Source organism: Conger conger, chromosome 2, assembly GCF_963514075.1.
Source record: "Conger conger chromosome 2, fConCon1.1, whole genome shotgun sequence".
NCBI classification, from domain to species: domain Eukaryota; kingdom Metazoa; phylum Chordata; class Actinopteri; order Anguilliformes; family Congridae; genus Conger; species Conger conger.
In genome coordinates this window covers 30,756,720-30,769,093 of record NC_083761.1, presented here as the reverse complement: position 1 = coordinate 30,769,093, position 12,374 = coordinate 30,756,720, and positions in this window count along the sequence as shown.

Sequence of the window (12,374 nt, the reverse complement as noted above, 5' to 3'; positions counted from 1 at the left end):
GAAGCGAATGGCAAAAAAGGGTGCGTCGAAGAGAAGAAGCAGAAGAAGCAGAAGAAGCAGAAAAAGCAGAAGAGAGATCCCAAGAACATGTCTTGCTCTTATACGGGACCGTTTATTGCTCCCGCCATTACGGGATTGGCTGAACCAAGTTAGACGTCATTCGTGGTGGACGTCGCAGAATTTTCCTGTGGGAATGTGGAAGTTGTAGTCCCTACACTTGCCTAATAGTGTCAATTATGAGCACTGGATATATCTGAGGGTATTGAGTATTTTGTCAATTTATTGCTGTATGGTTATTCAAGGAATCAAGGAAAGTTTTTGTTTACCTTCTTTTTCAGCTCAGCAGCTACCACTGCATTAAAATGTGATAATGTCAAAACATACAGTATAGGCCAAATGTATTAGGCTACCTGTGGTTTTAAAGAAAACCTAAGGATAAGACTAAAGCAAATTTAACTACCACTCCACCGCCATCCCACCCTTCTACCTCCCGCTTTATATAATTAAGGCCAATGGAGGAGAGGCTTGCCTAAGATTATGTTTGAAGTAAAACACATTCTTGTGCGTTAACTTGGATAATGGCCTCATATTACTTTGGCCTGTACTGCACATGTTCATGTCACATACATAGTACTGCATATTCATGTCACATAGTACATGTCACATACATACATAGTGGGGCGACATTGGCTCAGGCGGTAAGAGCAGTTGTCTGGCAGTCAGAGGGTTTCCAGTTCAATTCCGTCCTGGGTGTGTCAAAGTGTCCCTGAGCAAGACACCTAACCCCCAAATGCTCCTGAAGAGCTGGTTAGTGCCTTGCATGGCAGCCAATTGCCGTTGGTGTGTGAGTATGTGTGTATGAATGGGTGAAGGAGAAGCATCAATTGTACAGTGCTTTGGATAAAGGCGCTATATAAATGCCTACCATTTACTATTTAAGTACATGTACAACATTACTTACACATTATACCCAAGGGTAGTGGTTGAAAATTTTCAGTTTTATCAGTACTGTACGTATGCATATGCCCCGTACGTACGGCCCGGTCTCCCCTTCTTGAGAACCTCCATGCCAGGGGTGACGATAAAGCACTTTCCCCTCTTCATCCTCCACTGGTAGCTTCTGTCACTCCTGGGCCCTCTCCACATTGCAGATCACCTTAATTGTTTGATTAGAGATTGATAAGATTACAGAACATTTACACAAGAATAAAAAATAAACACAAACATATTAAGCAGCCAAAAGTAACCTTTGTAATAATGTCTATAACAGGATACATCATCATACATGAACATAATGTCTGCCTTACTCAATACCATCTCATCCAGCTGCACAAAGGCCCCCACCGAATCTGGCTCAACAGAAGCTACTGTCACCTCTAGGCAGTCAGATGTTAGCTGAAATGACAGCATACGGCAACCAGACAAAACAAAGCAAGACTTTTAATTATTTGAACTATTACTGAGTTGAGATCCTTAATGTTGAGTCTGCTCACAACAACCACTGCTTCCTACCTGTAAAAAATAAGGAACATGCTATCTTTTCAATTAACCTTCTCAGTTAGATGAGAAATCAATGGCATTTGTGCATTCAGTACAAAGACCTTTGTCCTTACAGAGATAGGTGATGGACGTCTTTATTGTCTGTTTCATCCTCTCATCAAACCCGTTTGTCTGGGGGTGGTATGCACATGAAATCCAGGGCTCGATCTCTAGCTCCTCAACCAAAAAAGAAATTAGTAGGAGTCAGTCATACGTGATTCTGTTAGGTTTCGTGTTTTTCATGTTCTGTAGTCTGCCTATATTATTAGCATTTTCGTGTTTTTGTTACCTCCGTGCTCACCGTAGTCTCCCTGTCACTTCATTCATTTGTTTCACGTTTTTCACTTCCTGATTGTTTCCCCACCTGATTCCCATTCCCTCTCATTACCTGTGTATAAAAACCGCTCTGTTTGTGCAGTTAGTTTCCAGATTGTTATGCGTTTAATCCATACTCTCCAGCGTTTTCGTATTGACACCTGTTTTGACCTGTTTCGTCCCTGACCATCGAGTTTAGCTTATTCCTTCAGTCTTGTTATGACCCATAGTTTTTCGACCCGTTTTTGTTTATCGACTTTCGTTTCTGGATTGTGTTTCTGTTTAATTAGCCTGTTTGTTTTCGACCCATTGCCTGTGACCGCAACTATTCTTTGGATTATCTTCAATACATCTGTATGCTGGAGATTTGACCCTTTGCCTGGACTTACAAACTGCCTTATCCCTGCTATAACTGTTTGCTGGCTATTGACCCTCGCTGTACCAAACTACCGTGAGAAAATAAAGACCTTATTTTCTAAAGAACTTTCGTTGTGGTCTTCCGGGAACCCGATGTCCTACTGCCTAATCAAGAGCCACCCTAGCCCGAATGAGAACCCAAGCAGGTGGCGTCCACTCACCTCACCAACCTGGAACGGGTGAGATGTGTGAGAGGGAACATCTGCCTGTACTGCGGTGGATCTGGCCATTACATCCAGACCTGCCCGGTAAAAGACCACGCCCGTCAATGAAAGAGGGGGTCTTGACGGGCGCTACTTTGAACACTTCCCCCTCAAATTCAAGGTCGACCATAATGGCTTACATCTCCTGGGAGGGGGATCGAGAGTTGTGATCGACTCCAGAGCCGATGCCAGTCTGATTTGCCCTACTCCGGTCCATCGCCTGGGCATTCCAACCTCCACCCAGGTCCTCCACACTAACGCCATTACGGATGCACCCCTGACTGCAGTCGACACAGTCACTGCTCCGGGAGATCTCCAGGAACCACCAGGAGGAGCTCACCTTCTACGTCATGGAGTCTCCCCTTGGTCCGGTGATGTTGGGCAGACTTTGGTTACCCCAACATAACCCCCAAATCGACTGGGTCCGGGGTACCATCACGGCTTGGAGCCCCAACTGCCACCAAACTTGTCTCCTGTCCGCCTCCAGTCAACCCGAATCCTGCCCTGCCGTCTCAGAGAGCCCTCCTGACCTGTCTTCCGTCCCACCGGTCTACCGTGACATTGGGCGGTTTTTTAGCAAGTCCCAAGCCTGCTCCCTGCCTCCACACCGATCATACGACTGCCCCATTGACCTACACCCTGGCATCAAGAGGCCGACTCACCTAGCCTCTCCATCCCAGAGACTCTCGCCATGGAGAGTTACATTGGGGAGTCCCTGGCTCCTGGACTGATCCGTCCCTCATCTTCTCCTGCCTGCTGGGCTGGCTTCTTCTTCATTGAGAAGAAGGACAAGTCCCTCAGACCCTGCACTGACTATTGCTTAAATGACATCACCATAAAGAATCGTTACCCTATTCCACTCATCTCCTCTGCCTTCTCCTCCCTTCAGAAATGCCAGTATTTTACTAAACTTGACCTCCACAATGCTTATCACCTGGTCCGCATCCGAGAGGGAGACGAGTGGAAAACGGCCTTCAATACCCCAAGCGGCCACTACGAATACCTTGTGATGCCGTTCGGGCTTACCAACACACCGCCCGTTTTCCAGAACTTAATCAATGACATTCTGAGGGATATGATTAATCGCTTTGCCTTTATTTACTTCGATGACATCCTCATCTACTCTGTCACCCTGGAGGATTACATTCATCACGTCAGGCAAGTCCTCCGTCGCCTCCTGGAGAATAGACTGTTTATCAAGACCGAGAAGTGCAAGTTTCTTCACTTCACCGTAACCTCAAGTACTTAGGATCAGCTAAGCGACTGAACCCACGGCAGTTTTAACTTCTCACTGACATACCGGCCTGGCTCTAAGAATACCAAACCCAATCCCTTGTCCCGAATATACTCATCTACTCAGAACGATAAAGAACCTGCCCCCAGTACCTTAGTTGCCACCACTCAACTCACCATAGTGAGTAGGGTGGAAGAAGCACTTAAGGGCGTTCCTGTTCCAGACAACACACCTGCTAACTGCCTGTTCGTCCCCGAAACTGTCGGCCAACAAGTCCTGGAATGGGCCACACTTCCCCCTGGGGTCAGCCGCACGCTGGCTCTTCTGGGCCGCCGCTTCTGGTGGCCATCCGTCAGACCTGATACAACCAAATTTGTGGCCACCTATCCTGAGTGCTCCAGAGGGATGTCCAGAAATCAGCGGCCCCAGGGACTCCTCCAGCCGCTCCAGGTTCCACATTGGCCATGGTCTGGACTTTATAACCAGTCTGCCCATGTCCAAGGGAATGACCGTCGTCTTGACAGTGATGGACCGGTTTTCCAAATACGGGCACTTCATCGCATTACCTAAACTCCCATCATCCAAGGAGAGGGCAGAACTTTTGGTCCTCCACATCTTCCATCTACGGTGTTTATGTGTGTACAAATGTGAGGGATTCATCAATGATTTCACTCACTGTGTCACGTTTTATGCTTGTCATGTTTAGTTATCGTCCTAGTTATTTTATTGTCATGTCACGTATTATGTTAGTCTCGTCTCGCCACGTTTTTATGTTTTACTTCTTGTTACATTTCATTTTCATGTCATGTTATGTTTCATGTTTAGTTCTTGTTACAATTTATTTTCTAGTCTTGTCATGTCAGATTATATAGTTTATTCATGGCACAGTTCGTTTTGTTGTTTTGTCATAGTTTAAGTTTGATTCATGTTACGTATTCCAGTTCATTCAAAACTGTTTTCCAAATTGTTGCCTCTTGTTCGTCAGTGCACTTTTGTCACGCCATTGTCTACCTGCTACGATCAAAGCCTGTTTATTGACCAAAGTTATTTATTTCTGTTTTGTTGACTACTGCCTGCCTGTACCACAAACTCTTGCCTCTTGCCAGCTGCCAAAGCCCACCCCGCCTTCATTGAAAGACAGAATGAACTGAAGCTACAAGAGGCTCGTATAGCTGGTCAGTTATCAGCACTACAGCATGAAAGAGACTTGGCAGCAGCTATAGCAGAGGCTTAAGTTCTAGAAGCGGCTGCAGAACCTGACCATGGAGAGTGCAGTAAAAAGGACATTCATGCCCCAGCTCAAACTGCCATTCAACGCACACAAGATTATTTTGAATGTCACTCTCAACTGCCTCCTGAGGATATGGAGAGCTCCTGCCATACACAACATCATGACTGCCTCTCACTCAGCCTAATGTGGAAACCCAATTAAAAACAGAACACGACCCTACATCTCTAGGCATACAGAGATAAGTAATCGCTACTCACAGCAGATATGGTGTTCATGAAGCTCAGCAGCCTGACAGGTCGACACCAGCAGTTCCCCAACATGCCACTAGAGACAACAGCTTCTCAGATGCAAAGCAGTCTAAAGGCCAAAAGCAATCAGTGCGCCATCCCTCTCCTGCTCAGCCCCCCTTCCCTGATGCATGCGACTCCCATCACTCACAGCACTCACCTATGAATGACAAGACTGGTATGAGTGCTACAGCTCTAGCTATAGCTAGCTTCATTCCAACTGCACAAAATTCTTATCTGGACAAGCTTGCACTAAGCCTCAGCGAATGGTGACTAGAGGCTGTTCACATTTAATCAGATAAAATCTTTGCGCACAATTAGGTTCGAATTGGGCCTGTTTGTGTACTATCTGAAAATGCAATTCACGCATAAAGAGTTTGAGCACCTTGTAGCCTACTATCGACCGGCCAAAAACAGCAGAAAAAACGTGTAACCGTAACATAAACTCACCGTGTGCCGAAAACTAAGTTAGCTCAACAAGTTGCAATTTTCCTGGCCACTAACTCAAAAATTACTTCAGATCAGCTTTGGTTTTTGTGTGAGTGTAAAGTTCTAATTCCTTCCGTTTTCATGAAAACTTGGTACGAGTCATACACGCGATCAATTTCAGCATACAGTCACATGGTAATAATGCTCCACCGTGACATGGTGGTGGAGAAGCTGTTGCTAAAGAGAGGCAACGAACTGGGCAGGCTTATACAGCGGTGTTCGGACCATGGTACGCTAACACAGTCTTCCTAACACAGGGACGTTGTGCAGTCTTGTTTTTTGTATTTTTCTCTATAAATACATCAAAGTGTTTTAGTGTCTGGGAAAGTCAATGAGCAATAAACCACATTCCTCTTGTAGAAAAACTACAATTGAATGGATGTTAACATGGCGAGTTGAGTTTACGTTATTGGGCTATAAAAAAAGATAAATATTGGTAACACTCTTTATCTAGTTATGTAAAGAAAAATGCCATTGTTATAATATGGAGGTAATTTTTTTCATTATTTTCTTCTCTTTTTTTTGTCTGATGTGAAATAAGTTGGATGTCGTCCTGCTAGCTCATTAGCCAACCACTCATTGGTGTACCAACCACCAGTACTGGTCTTTTTTACAAAAAGAGGAGCCAAAAAGTGGAGTGGTGGCCTGTAGTGTAGTGGTTAAGGTACATGACTGGGACCCGCAAGGTCGGTGGTTCGATCAGCGGTGTAGCCACAATAAGAGCCGCACATCCATTGAGCAAGGCCCGTAACCCTGGATTGTCTCCTGCTTAGTCAACTCCTGTGCTTAGTCAGCTCTGAATAAGAGCGTCTGCCAAATGCCATTAATGTAATGTAATGTAAAGCCATTCTAAGCCATAAAAGGTGGTGTGCATTCAGCTCTATGACATTTCTGCTTTCCAAAAAATAAGTAACATAGACCAGGATAAAGGTAACGGAGAACCACCTTCCAACAAGTAAATACAATTTATTTAAATTTGGGGTAGCCTAAGCTACAGAAAAAGGCTGCAAAGAGTTCCAGTAGGCGACCGTCAACCATGCAAACTGCTGACACAGTGGTATAGGCCATACCAATTAGAAATAAATGAGCAGTCGTTGGTAACTAGCCAATTTAGTATACATTAGCTGTCCTTGCTATTTGTAACGTACAAACGCCATAACAATCTACAAAAAGAACAGAATGAACTTGTTCATGTGACATTTCATGTTCGCCAATCAAAGAAAAAACTGGCTGTTTCCTTTCCAGTTATAGTTCAGTTCAATGGGGTCAGGGGCTTGGAGACTTTTCCGAGCTTAAGCCACCCTGCGCCAGGCAGGGAGCTATCCCTACATGCCCTCCAGGGGCACTCCGTCTCCCATTGAAAATGAATGGAGGTGGTACCACTGTCCGCTGAAGCCGTCTTCAGTGTGTCTTTACCTTAAGGGGTGTATCGAGGACAAGTGGCATTCCAACAGCAAAAGGGGCATTTTGACAACATGTTTACAATAGCTTGACAGAAATTAAACATGCCAGTCAACAAATCAGCGTGACGTCACAACAGCAAAGAACTTACTTCCGGGTGGATAACAGCTCTGCCTCTGCTGCCTACTGATGTTGAGGAATATGAATAGCTGGCAGTGTTTTCCGTGTCACGTTGGAATATAAAAATAATTTCTGAAAACTGAATGAAATTGTTTTATTTATATGATTTATATGATCTGGCCTAGCAAGCTAATGTAACGTTAATATTAGCTGTCAGCACCCTCCCAACATTGTAGCTAACATTTGCTAGTCAACATCATTAACATGAATAACCAGTGCAAACTAGCTAGCTAGCATTATTGGAAACTCTATTACTGTAGCTAACATTACCACCAGTTAATGGAGACTGAGACAGACTTGGCTTTTCTCAAATCACTCAAGCGGAGCTTCGTTTATATTGCTCTCACCTTTAGAAAGGCAGTTCGGGCAGCTTCATCACTTGACCTCTTATTGCATTAGCAGACAGAAGTAAAAGACACATGTCGTTGGATCTGCTAGAACTTTAGCGTTCAAGCTTGGCTCTGATTGGGGCAAACACTTAGCAGCCAATGACCAATCGCACACACACATGACGTCACACACAAAGGAAAGGAGATAGACATACACAACAATTAGGCGGCCATGTACAGCAGATGTTCACTTTACAGTCACATTCACTCATAGCTGACCGGCTACAACGAGGGGCAGAATTGCAGAGGTGGACAGAGTACACAACTTCACTACTTGAGTTAAAGTATAGATACTCCTTGTCAAATATTACTCCAATACAAGTAGCTTAGTCAAAATATTACTTAAGTCAAAGTACTAAAGTATTTGCTTAAAAAATTACTTAAGTAAAAGTACTTCTAAAAGTAAATCTGAACTTTTTTTTAAAATCGAGTCCCACCACTAATTTGAACACATCATAAAAAATCAGTTTTTTTGCTTGCCTTGCTTGAGGACATCCTTATCTCTGGTCCGAGATATTTTGAATTTGGAGTGAAGAATGCCGCAGCAACCAGCTCTGATTGAAAAGATTTTTTACATACCTTCAGCTGCACATGTCAGATAGGCATCCAGTTGTTTTGTTGTTTCTTGTGTGTGTCCATGCATCATGCTGGAGAATAAATCATCTTCATCAGCACTTGAGTCAGGATGAGGCTGCCGCAGAGACTCATCATGGTCAGGGAGGCATCTCTTGATGTAACTGAGGCCTAAATGAGAAGAATAATAGTTTATGATTGTCAAAATTCATCAAGCAAAAACAAAGCAATAAGAAATTGATCAGTCAGTTTTTTTTGCTTGCCTTGCTGGTCCAGGATGTTTTGAATTTGGGGTGAAAAATGGCTGCAGCAACCAGCTCTTGAAAAGATTTTTTTTGCTTGTAATAAGAAAAAAAAACCTTGCTCCATGGACAGATTTTTCTAATTATTTCAAGTGAAAATTTGCTTGAAACAAGTGAAAATTGTCTAAAAACAAGTTACTTTTTAGGTGATGAGTCTTATTTTAAGTGTAATGAGATTAGGTTTTGACTTGAAATTAGACATTTTGATTAGAAATAAAACAAATATTCTTTGTAAGATTTTGAGTTTTTGCAGTTTATTTACCTATACCATAATGCAACATATAATGCAACATTGAGTGAGTTCTTTGGTTTGCTAATTAGCTTTTATCTTGCCAGTTCAAATATGTACATCACAACATTAGATTACCATTTTTAAACAAACAGGCTTTTTAACAAAGTCTAATGGATGAGCTTTGCCTCTGTTGAAATAACAGATGAGAACATTCTCTCAAGTTAAACTACTCAAACTGAAAGAAGCCCTTATTCAACTTCAACAGAAGTAGATTTTTGAAGTTGTGAGAATCAATTTGTCCTCTTCTTGGGCTGAAGATAAGTCCAGCTGCACTAAACAGCCTTTCGCAAGCAGCAGAAGCAGGCAGGGCTGTGTTCAGCTCGAGTGACAGAGATGATATGGCAGGGAAAGAGGTCAACATGTCCATACCTGTGAGAGAAAATATTGTCCCTTTGTGCACAGAGCTATAGATTTTATTTTTCCTGTTTCTACTAAATACATCTGTTTTGATGTTTCCCATTGAGAACTGAAGCTCTTGATATCTTTTTATTTATACATTTCCTTAACATACTGTCGAGGACCCGGCCCTAGGCCCCCCTGATGAGAGACAGGGATGGGTTAGGCAGGAATGCATTGTTAACCCCTCGCACACGCCATTGAGGTGGTAGCAAGAACGCCCGTAAGAGGATAAATATGCGGTTCAGAGCTAATGAGCAGCCCTAATTGTCAGCAGAGGAGTCTGAAGTCGGGGAACTTAGATTTAGAGTACTAAGGAGCAAGGTTAAAGGTCTGACTAAGGCCATGCATAGAATGAGTTCCAGCATGACCTTGGAGGAGATTCAACATGCTGAGCGAGCAGTCGGGGAATACCCCAACCCTACAGGGGAGGAGCATAATGCCTGGTTAAAGCAAAAAGATGAGGAAAACAATATAGATGATGGGGAAATGATAATCTGATAATTTATTGGATAGAGTCAAAGGACTGACTGTAGAGGAGTTGGGGGATGAATTACACTCGGCTATTAATTGGATGTCCTTTGTAGATTCCTTAAGGCGCCACAAAAAAGAGCACCTGAAGAATGTATTGAGATGGTGGAAACTCCCTATTGGAGGGGTATATGACGTCAAAGTTTGGAGAGAGTCCAAGGAGAGATTATGACAGGGAGATAAATAACAGTGATGAATAGGCTCATTAAAAAAGTTGCATAAGAGATAAGTGTCTTCCCACTTGGTATACTGGGGACATTTCTTATCAAAAAAGGTACACTTTTATACAAGTTTAAGGATATATAAGGAGTGAGCTTTTCGACGTTAGAGAAGAATTTCACTTCACAAGATATCTATGGGCTGTTGGAGAAAGAGCAACGCAGAACAACTATAATCAAGCTTGAGTGGCAATTATAATCGTAATCGATATTACTTGTAGAAGTAGGAAAAGTAGCACAGAAGTTCAACGTTATAAGTTTCCCATCATTTTTTTGTCTTTTATTTTTCAGTAAGATACTATATAAGGTAGAAAAAATGTAGAGAAGTTTTAGAGTGTTGATACACATAATATTCTAGGAATAGTTTCTTTTAACTTCCAGAAGGGGGAGCTATAGGATAAGGTAAAGGCCAAAGAGGATGGATATTTGAGGGGGGTACCTTGAATTTAACATCTGGTGGAAAGGTGAATTAGAAAGAGCAAAAGGGGTTATATGAACCTTCAATGTATGTGATTAGCAAACTGAAAGATGATATTTAACCTGTCAGCTGTATAACTATTCTTTTGATTATAATAAAGTCTGACTATCTGACTATAATCATATGTGAGTAAGGTTCTTTTAGAGGAATACAATGAATACAGGAAATCATATACCAGATTTGCCTCACACCCCTTCACTTCGAGACTGGGCTGGAAGTTCAGTAGAACTTACCAGGGCTCCAGGACGTTCGGAGTACTTGAGTTCGTCCCCGAGACACCTCCTCGTGGGGTACTGCTCGTGGGAACGTGAGGTCTGAGCTCGGCAAGGGGTCCGTGGCTCACAACAATTTCTTCAGCTGCACATGTCAGGTAGGCATCCAGTTTTGTTGTTTCTTGTGTGTGTCCATGCCTCATGCTGGAGAAGAAATCATCTTCATCAGAAGCACTTGATGAGTCAGGACAAGGCTGCTGCAGAGACTCATCATGGTCAGGGAGGCGTCTCTTGATGTAACTGAGTCCTAAATGAGAAGAATAATAGTTTATATAATTGTCAAAATTCATCAAGCAAAAACAAAGCAATAAGAAATTGAACAGTCAGTTTTTTTGCCTGCCTTGCTTGAGGACATCCTCCTCACTGGTCCAGGATGTTTTGAATCTGGGGTAAAGAATGGCTGCAGCAACCAGCTCTGGGTCAGACATCATTTTCCCAAACCTTTTCATCAGACCGTCAAGCAGGACATCAACAAGCGGTTTGCAGAATTGTGACACTCTCTCAAGCTTGGCAATGAGGGTTGTGATGGTAGGCAGCAGCCATCCCATCTGAATAGATTCTCCCTGTAGTATGTCGATAGCTTTGGCAACTGGTGTTCTGTACGGTGCAGAGAACCCAGACGCAGACCACAGGACAATCCAAAAATCGAAGTTTAATGTTCAGTGGTCAAAAGCCAAGAGATCCAGTACAAAGCCAAAAACGAAAAGCAAAAGAAGTCGAAAAAACAAGCGAGAGGTCAAAATCCAGGAAATCACAGGGCGAAGGTACAAAAGGGCAAAAACAAACTCGTAGTCAAAAAATACAAAACAACACGTCGAAAAACCAGAAGATCAGATGACCAAACAAAACAAGAGGGCAAGGCAGGTACGGAAGTCAAGGCAAAGGGGTGTCTATCAAGAATCTCTATAATTAGGCTTACACACAATCGGCACTTACTAAGATCAACGTTCTGACAAAGAAGCATACTGAGACAGAGGTTTAAATACAAGAGGGAAGGTGACAATCTAGGAGGGGCAGAGGAAAAGGTGGGCTAAACAAATAGACAACAGGTGGGGAAACATAATAGGGTAATAACATAATAACGGGAGGGAGACAAAAACGCGGACTGGATGCACGAAACAAAACATGTAAAACATACGGCTCCGGATTAGGGAGTAGACATTTGCATAGTTTGAAGACGTAGTGATAGTTAGAGACAGGTGCGAACACTTCGCTGAAACTAAACAAGTAATCAGGGATAGCATAGGGAGGCGGAGTTACAGAACAGTGCAGAAATACTAAGGGATAGCGTTAGTGAGTTAGTTACGTGAATACTTCTAAACTACCCAATAAAAGTGATTGCTAGTTAGTTAGTTAGACAGACAGTAAGTGTATTAATCGGATTAGTACTGTACAAAACCTAGATTAGTAGTAGTTAGTAAGAATCGTGCTTTACAACATTTAACTACCAAGAAAAAGCAGGAAGTAAGAATCGCGAGTCTTAGAAAAAAATGTTGAAAAACTACCGTAACCACCCGAATAGTGGGACACGCAGACAGGGGAGTGACTAGACTGGTAAACATTCAGACGCAGACATAACAGGGGAGGACAATGGAGAACTGTAATGGGAAACATAAACCAGGTGACT